Source organism: Ambystoma mexicanum, chromosome 4q, assembly GCF_040938575.1.
Source record: "Ambystoma mexicanum isolate Mex_15411 chromosome 4q, UKY_AmexF1_1, whole genome shotgun sequence".
Taxonomy (NCBI): Eukaryota; Metazoa; Chordata; class Amphibia; order Caudata; family Ambystomatidae; genus Ambystoma; species Ambystoma mexicanum.
This window is the reverse complement of record NC_090928.1, coordinates 340,732,782-340,742,488: the sequence shown is the minus strand read 5'-3', so window position 1 is coordinate 340,742,488 and position 9,707 is coordinate 340,732,782.

Here is a 9,707-nt window from a genome sequence, read left to right as displayed (position 1 = left end):
CACGATTTTATCATCAGACACACCATCACGCTCATAACGGACTACCAGGCCCTGCTGGCCCTCTTTGGCAACCCAGAAATAAAACTGCCACCGCGCATCGAGTAATGGGGCATTCGCCTCTAGGAATACGACCATACAATTATTCATAAACCTGGGGGTGATGCCAACCCCGCAGACTACCTGTCGCGCCACCCGGACGGGGCGTCAGACACCAGAATGCAAGCAGAAGCTGACAAATATGTGGCATACCTGTCATTGAACGCCCTCCCCCCGCCGATAACTGCACAACTGTTCACGGAAAAGAGCAGAGCAGACCCCACCATCAGGGCAGCAAGACACCTCACCAACATGAACAAGTGATGACAGGCGGCCAACTCACACTTTGAGCCGGGGGATGGGGGAAGTAGACGGAAGAGACCTAGCCAGAATGGAGAAAATACACAATGAACTAGCCACAACAAGCCATGGCATGCTACTCAGAGGGAACCGCCTCGTAACACCCAAGAGCCTAAGGAAGCCACTGGTCATGATCGCACACAAAGGCCATCGAGGCGTGGCCAACACAAAAAAGATATTACGGAACCAGGTGTGGTTCCCCCACATGGATACTATTGTGGGCGACATATTAAGACACTGCAACCCGTGCCAAGTAAATGCAGCCAGCTCAACACCATGCCCATTGCAGATAGTTCCCCTCCCGGAGGGACCATGGCAGCGTGTGGCGCTTGACTTTCACGGCCCACTGGAAGAGGGAGGCCACCTTCTAGTGGCTATTGACGAGTACTCCCACTTCTCACTGGTGAAACATGGCAGTCCACAGCCTTCCACCACGTAGTAGGCATAGTAGACAAACTGTTCAGCGAGTGGGGCATCCCAAACACGGTGGAAACAGACAATGGGTCCCTGTTCCAGGGACAGGAATTCAACAAATTCGTGGCACACTTAGGGTTCCACCACCAAAGAGATACACCACTATGGCCCCACTATGGCCCCAGGCCAACGGGATGGTGGAACTCTTCATGGCGAACATCAAGCGCACACGCCAGAAAGCGGCGACAGACCAAACCTCAATGCCACAAGCCATCTCACAGATGATACGAAGCTATTGGCACACCCCACACAAGGCGACTGGCCGCACCCTAGCTGAACTCATGATCAAGTACAAGCCACGATCCCGGCTCGCCCAACTCGAGGATTACACGCCAGAGTAAAATGACGAGATACGACAGTGAGAAGTGGAAAAAAGACAAAAAGCCAAGGAATGGGCTGAAACGGAAAGCCAGAGAACCGCTTCTCCTGGTGGGGGAGACTGTGCTAGTCCAGCAAGCCCAGAGCCAGAAAACAGTCTCGACACATCGGCCCTAGCCGATGATAGTAGCGAAAGTAAAAGGGCCCATGATCACTGCGATAGGGGACCAAGGCGAGATAACTAGAAATGCATCATACTTTAGGAGAATGTTCCAAGAAGATCTGATGAAGACATGAGGAACCTGAGGACCCAAAGACTCCCCCAGATCCACCCGAGGCACCCATGACAGCATACCCGGACGAAGAAAGAGATGGCCATGCCGGACGGCGCCACAGGACGGCCAGAAGGCCCACCCGGCTCATCGAAGAAATGTAGACCGCAGATTTAGTCGATAAGTAAGGGGGGGATGTTGTGAAAGGAAAAGGGCACAAGGCCCCTTTAAATCAAAACAAAAGGAGAAGAGGGACAGGGGGCAGGGGGCGGGCGCGAGGTAGGGACGGCGGGAAAGCGGAAAGCAGCAGTTGTTAATTAATAAAGCAAGAGTTAAGACGCAACCTGAGTCCGCATCTTCTTTCGGGCCTAACTACGCCCACAACACACATGGAACTGGTCCCAGCCAGGGAGAGAACAGCTTTGGTGTCGACAACAGACACGGCCGTCGGCAAGTCATTGTTTCCATTCTGAAAGCCACTGAGATGCAGTGCCCTGTCAAATAGGAACCCCCCAAACACCCTCCTGCTGCCGGCATCCCATGACCTGCCTGAAACACGTGTCTATGAGTGGTATGAGCCAGTCATCAAGAGAGGCCGTACCGACACCCAGTGTCATGGGGGGGAGGGCTATCATCACTCTGGCACACCGGACCACAGGTGGGTCCCCACATTCGGGGAAAGTTCACAGGTATTCACCCCCCCCCCTGCTCTCCACCATACCCCATCTTGCTTTAACCCACTGCACACACCGGTTTCCGTCTTAGTCACCTGGTCTCCACTGCTCGTACTCCGTCCCCACCAAATCTCGGCCATGTAGGCACCTGCCATCAGGGAGTTAACTACTCACACCAGCTCTTTAAAAAGTCACCCCAACTTCTCTATACCTCTTGACAAGCACATTAGGGCGCGTGCGGGGTGGGGCCCCCCACAATGCGCAGGTGCGAGACGAGCCACGGCCGCAGCCTGGAAGCCGGAGGCAGCGAACCACCTGGAAGCGGTTGATGTTTATATATCCTTCCCCCAACAAAATAGGTCCATGCCCATGAGGCCTACCAGGGAAAGTCCGGTGTCCCGGTGGGCCAGTCCAGGCCTGCCAAGCTGGCATTATAGTTTTCAGCTTGTTGTAAGGGAGCTGTACAATAGCGTGTCTCACTGTTGGTGTGTACCTGCTGTTCCTCTGGCGGAACAAGCAGTAGTGTGGTAGATGGTGCTATGCAGGATGTTATTGGATACAGAGAGGAACGCACAGGCTGGCCTTGGCAATTGAACACCAGGAATTGACAGTTATAAACTCCTATCCCCATGATACAGTGACGCGATCCACGATTAACATGAAACAGAGGCAGTGTAAACACTTGGATGAATGGCTTGGTCTCTTGAGGAAGGGTCCAGGTCATGGAACGATGCTGAGCAGTCGCAAAGGGAGGACCCAAGGATATAAAGGACAACATGTGCAAGAGAACAGTAAGGAGGGCAAGCAAAGGCGTATGAAACATCGGCTTCAGGCCGGATGGATGCTGCATGCAAGAAACAAGAGTAGGTCAGGAAGACCGACTAGGCATTAGGCAGGCAAGGAATGAAGCCAAGAGAATAGGGTCAGGTAAGGGCCAGGGCATGGAAGTGTTACTCACCACACATAATGGGGTTGAGACTCAAAGTCCATCCCTTCAGAGGCCTCTAAAGTAGCGACCAGCATGGAAAGAAGACTCACCTCATTTCCTCCTAACAATTGGAGTGTCGAATATACTGTACAAGCTTCATGTCAGAGCACTGACTACACGCACATGTGTGGATCATTCAAGATGGTGACGCCCCTGCTGAGTCAGAACACTGCACGTTCGGGACTAAGCTGTGGTGCCACGCTCTGCGGACAACATGCCATGTGGTGCACTAACAGGGATACAACCTCCAGTCCCCAGATAGGCACCCCATAGAGGCAGATGTATCACTGCAACCTCTCCAAAGGCCAACTCGAGCTCCAGGTTTCCACAGGCTGGGTTATTAGACTCAGCGGAAAAGGTGATGAGCATGGACATGTGCAGTGGGTTCCCACATACAAACTCAAATCCCTTGCAGTCAATCATGGAAAACAGGGCAGCATCACATATATCGTTACCCTCATACTCATCCCCAATGGATACCTTTATGGACCGTGGGCGCGGGCACTGTCTCTGATACCAGTCAGGAGTATACTTTTTCAACAGTAAAATGTGAAACAAGGGATGGACCTGCCAGGGTGCTGGTAATTACAGATGAACGTGCCACAGGTGAGATTCATTTAGTAACATGAAAGGGACCTAGGTATCTGCGCACCAATTTGGTTGTGAGATTATGAGCTGGTAAGGTCTTCTTGGAAAGCCTCACCTTGTTACTAATGTGGTACACAGGGGCGGTTGAGTTTTGCTTGGCTGCTTAGTTCCTCTGCGCTTGTTTACAATCTTCCAACACAGACTTGGTAATACAATGAATGTCCAGTAATTGGATAACAAGTGCATCAGCAGATGGAACCTTGCTTTGTGTGATCGCTGGTAATGACTTTGGGATGGAACCCATAAGTACAGTAGAAGGAACTATGATTGGTGGCAGAGCGTGTAGAGTTGTTATAAGAAACGTCAGCTATGCGCAGATGAGTAAGTAATTTTATTTTAGGACATTGTAAAAGCATTGCGGATATTGTTTATATTGTTTGTCTGGTGCCCTTCTTCTGTCTGTTCGTCTGCGGGTGGTATCCCGAATTAAGGGCCCTTTGGATTACAAGATGTTCACATAGCAGCATCTAAAAGTTGGATTTGAACTGTGCCCCATGATCTGTGACAATCTTTTCAGGGATCCAATGTGACCGAAATATCTCTAGGAAGAACGTGTTCGGTAGGGTATTTTTCCAAAGCCAAAAAGTGAGCCAATTTTGTAAAACAGTCGATGACTACCATGATACAGATCTTGTCATTTCATGGACGAAGTTTGACTATAAAATCATGTTTGATGGTGTGCCAGGGATATGACGGTGTTTCCAGTGGCAATAACAAGCCAACACATTTTATGCACAAAGTCTTTGTCTGAGCGCACTCAGAGCAGATGACAATTTATTCTTGAGCTTAACATGAAGGTCAGGCCACCAGTATTGCACCTGTGAAAGGACTACAGCCCCACAAATACCATTATGAGTGTGGTGATGCGGAAACAAGGGTAAGCTTACCGGCACCCTTGTTTCAGACAACCACACTCCAAGTCTGCCCGTCGGGGCCGCTGCGCCCAACAGGTCCAACAGGTCTGACCCTGCTGGGCGCAGTGGCCTCAGTAGGCAGACTCATCACGGAAGTACCGGCACCGTTGGTGAATGGTGCCAGTGCTTCTGTGAACCCATTCACATGGAGTCCTAAGGGGCTCCACAGGAATGGGGACTAAGATTTTCTGGCACCTAGCTTCCCGGTCTGCTGGGACTTGTAATGTCCCGGTGGCTCTGGGAAGCTAGGTGCCGCAAAATGTTACAAGTTTGCCGGCAACACATCGGAAGCACTGGCTCGGTTACCGCCGGCCAAGTAATGAGGCTGAGTGTGTCTGATGGGCACTCATGTTAACCTTTGTAATGCATAACCTGTTCTCTTGGAAAACGAGCCCATCTTCCATTTTGGTGTCTGTAGTATACAATATGTCTGGCATGTTAAGATCATGGGTCATATATTTTCGTATTTGCTCCAGCAATGATAAAAGAACAGTCAGGAAATAATTTGCAGATAGTCAATGAGTGTTGGTTTTCTCCTTCCATTTCAAAGACAAAGATGGGGATAAGGCATCTACCTTGAAATTCTGGGACCCAAGAATATGTGTAATGTAAAAATTGTACTGGGAAAAGAAGAAGGCTCACCTGGCATGATGTGCACTGCGACAAGCAAGAGATTGCAGGTTTCGGTGGTCAGTGCGTAAAAAACTGCTGGGAGTCGGCCACCTTGAAGATGTTGTTGCCTTTCGCTGAAAGCTTCTTTTATAGCCAACAGCTCTTTTTCTATGCCCAAATAACTACGTTCATGCTCACTGAGCTTCCGTCATTTTGCTACTGGAGTACCACCCCTATGGCTCAGTCTGCTGCATCTGCCTCCATGATAAGGGTTTTGGTGCTTTCCAGATACTGTAGTATGGGGGATGAGATGAATGTCTTTTTTAGGAAGATGAAATGTGGTCTTGGGCTTTGGATACCATATAAAGGTATTCTCTTTTCATAATAAACATTTGACCTCAACTGAGATGTGAGCATACCTCTGAATGAACTGTCAGTAATCATTTTAAAAGCTAAGGAACCATTGCAAAGCCTTAACATCATGTCGTCTTTGCCCATTCATGAAGGTCTGAACTTTGCATGATCCATATGTATTCCTTCAGCACTGATGATATAGCCAAAGAATTCAATGGACTCCTCATGGAACACTTCTCCAGTTTTGCATAAAGATGATGAGTGTGTAATCTAGACAGGACTTTAGACATATGTTCCATGTGTGATGCCAGAGATGAGGAGAACACCAATATGTCCTACAGATATCTCGAGACAGAATTACCCAGAATGTCAGAGAAGATAGCATCCATTGGATGCTAGAAGATGGCTGGTGCATTTCTCAGTCCGAATGACATCACTTGATACTCAAAATGGCCATATAGGGTCTTAAAGGCAGTTTTCCACTTGTCTACATCTTCACTCATAACAAGTGATAGGCACCCTGCAGATCCAGTTTGGTGAACACATGAACCAAGCAAAGTGATTCCAGTATATCCTTTATAAGATGAAAGAGGTAATGGTCCCTCTGGGTCCTTCTGGGTGATCTCATTCAGCTCTCTGTAAGCCACACAAGAAAAACGGTCAACTCCTTCCTTTGTACAGGAATATAAGGGTGCCTGCAGGGGATTTGTAAGGGGTAATAAACCCACATTCTATGCAATCATGGAGATCAGTGTGAAGTACTGCCTTTTCTTCCTTGGTCAAGAATATGTACAACTATGCAGTATCATTGTTTCACCCTTAAGGTTGATCTCACAAGGCCTATGAAGAGGTAATGGTATTGCACTTTGCTCAGAAAACAAGTCCTGAAATCAGTGATATTTCCTGGGCACTTGTTAGGAGGCCTTGATCTGGACTTTCAATACTTCCTATTTGGCTGCATTGATAGTAGTCAGGGCATGTGGGTGCTGACAACACTAAGTTGTGCGCAGCCTGACCAAATTATTAGGGACCGTGTGGTCCAGTTTATTTGAGGACTGCACTTGGAATCCCATGATAATCTCAAGACCACTGGATAAGTGTTTTGATTACATCCTGTGACAAGGATTCCCTATGCTGGTCCATCCAAATCGTGAGCGTCTTAGTCTGGTGAGTCACAGAGACTGAAGACAATGGTACGACATCAATCCCTTCAATTACGTCAGAGGAAGGCTGAGGTATCAACGGTACGAGATGACTGTGCACAAAGGAATGGTCAACATAATAGCCAGACACCCCACATTCGACCAACACCATAGTGGTTACTGACTTCTCAGAGTAGACTTTCCAATTCAGATTTACTGCAATCGCCATGAGTGGTACAGGGTTCATTGGTGTCAGCATTTTATCAGGAAGGGTTGCAAGAGTCAGAGAGTTCCCTACTGATTCCTTCCCATCCATCAGTATATCCATCAGTTGCCCATCAGCTTGAGGGTGGCTTAGCCTGCGCAATTACATATCTCTCTGCATCAGTCAAGTGCCCCTAAGAGCACCAACCTGCATAGGTTCTTTTCCGAGGTTTCGGGTACTGTCTGTGAAAGAACTGTCATCGGACATCATTCCATCGAGTGACTCTGATGGTAGCAGCATCACTCACTTCTGAATTCACACAGACGATGATTAATCCAAAGAACCTGATCAATGAGATCCTGCAGGGAGGAGGCTTCCTAGAGATAGACATATTCACCACAGCACTCATCACGCAATCCTCTCTGGAACAAGTTTTTTTTGCATAATTTCAGGCCAGAATGTGTCATTGGCGGTTTGTCAAAGGTGTACAATATAAGCAAACAACTCTGCCGACCCGTCTATTTCGGCAAACGGTCACCTGATCTCAATCACCCCTTTCCTGGCAAAACCTCTGGAGAAATTGGCTATCCCTCAACACTGAATCGGTTGGTTTTCCCCATGACCACCAGTCTGGATTTAGAGCATCCAGAGGCATGGAAACTGCTCTTCTGAACACCTGTGAAGACCTACTCTCAAATCATGACTCTAACCCTCCTTCTGTCCTCATTCTTCACGATCTTTCTTCTGCTTTCGATACAGTAAACCACAATATCCTGATCACCCATCTCTGTGATACCCTGGGCATCAAAGATCAGGCGCTGGCGTGGCTCGCCTCCTTTATCTCTGACCGGCCCTCCCAGGTGAAACTTAGGTGCTTTCTCTCCTCTATCACTATCACTCTCACTACTCCCCCAGGAATTTAACCTATAGCCCTGGTTCTTCACTATCTACATGCCCCCCTTGGTCCACAGGATCTCTACCTTTACCTCTAACTTTCAGTGTTATGTGGATGACATGCAGTTCTCTTTTTGGCTACCCTCTGCCTCCTCCTCGGCCTCGCTCATCCCTGACCCTCTATCAGCAATTCAGTCTTGGTGTGCTGCTAATGATCTCTGCCTGAATGCCAGTAAGACAGAGATCAACCACATTGGGACTCCTGCTCCCGCTTTCCCACTTTCACACTGGCTGGCCTCCCTAGGTCCTGCGCCTTCACCTACCGATGAGGCAAAAATTCTAGGGGTCATCTTCGACTCCACTCTCTCCTTCTCATCTCACATCTCGGATAGCTCTGAAAATTCCCCCTACCAACTGCACCTCCTCAGAGGTATCCTACATTTTCTCACTTTCCCATAGTGGCTCACCACCTTGAGAGCCCTAGTTCTCTCTAGGCTGGACTATTGCAAGAGCCTCTTTCTCATTCTTCCTACTTCTACTCTCTGTTCTCTACAACTCATCCAGAACAGAACTGTGAGACTTATCCTAGGCCTCAAGCCGAGGGACTGCATCTCTCCGGCGCTGAAATCCCTTCACTGGCTCCAAGTGGCTGCAAGGATCAAGTTGAAGACCCTCTACATAATCCACAAGGCTTCCTGGGGCTGGGGACCGAACTAGCTACAACGCTCTCTTCCTAAATACTCTCCTTCTAGACTCCTCCACTCATGCTCCTCCAACTCTCTTCGGATGAGCCTCTTTCACAAACAGAGATTTTGGGGCAGATCCTTTTCCTCTGCAGGTGCCTCTCTCTGGAACAGCCTCCATGCCTCTCTCCACCTTGAGCCCGAGCACTCTACTTTAAGTTTCGGAACCTCCTCAAGACCTTCCTCTTCTCTTCCCCCTTCACTTCTCCTCCCTAATTCTGTTCAGTTTTTGCTGACTGGTTGCCTGGTTCACCCCCAGAGCCTTACAGGTCCCAGGCTCACCCACCAGTCTTTTTTCACTTGCCTCCGGCCCGCTGCACTATGTTTAGCCTTACTGCACTTTCAGCTTACACTCTATGAGCGGGGCAGCCTCTCTGCACTTAACCTCGCACCTCCGTCTGTATGCATACATGACCTAAATGTACTTGGACTAGTTTGTTTGTCTGTCCTGTTCCCCCCCCCACCTTTTTGTCCCCATGCCCTTGCACTAGGAGAAACGCCTTCATGCCTAGTATGCTAGTTCTCTGTTTAAATCATTCTGAAACTTCAAGGCATAAGAATGATTACCTTGTTCCCTCCCACCCTGAAGTGCTTTGAAGCGCTCCACCTGTTTATAAGCGCTGTATAAATACACAATTACAAATACAATTACAAGTCCTAGATGCCGTGTCGCATGTCAACCAGTTCATTAAGTGCCATGAAGGCCTGGTTGGTTGACTGCTGAACGCCCAGGAATATTGCCTCCAAGGCAGGCCAAGAATCTACAAAAGGGCTACATACTAACATGAATGTGCCTGCCCAATCAAAGGCATTGACTGTTAGGGTATTCAGTATAAAGCCAATCTTGGCTTTTTTCTTTAGCTGATAAAATGTGAAGGACGAAAAAGGAACTGTATCATACAGTGATTACAAAATGAATTCAAGAGTTTTGGCTCTCCATCATATTTCATGGTACCGCTGTAGGGAGCTTGCGAGACGCGAGACACACAAAGCGTCGAATTAGAGTTGAAGGAGGCGCCATCATCACAGAGCAGGTCGCACTCCCGGCGCTCCTCCTCATATGGGAATAAAGA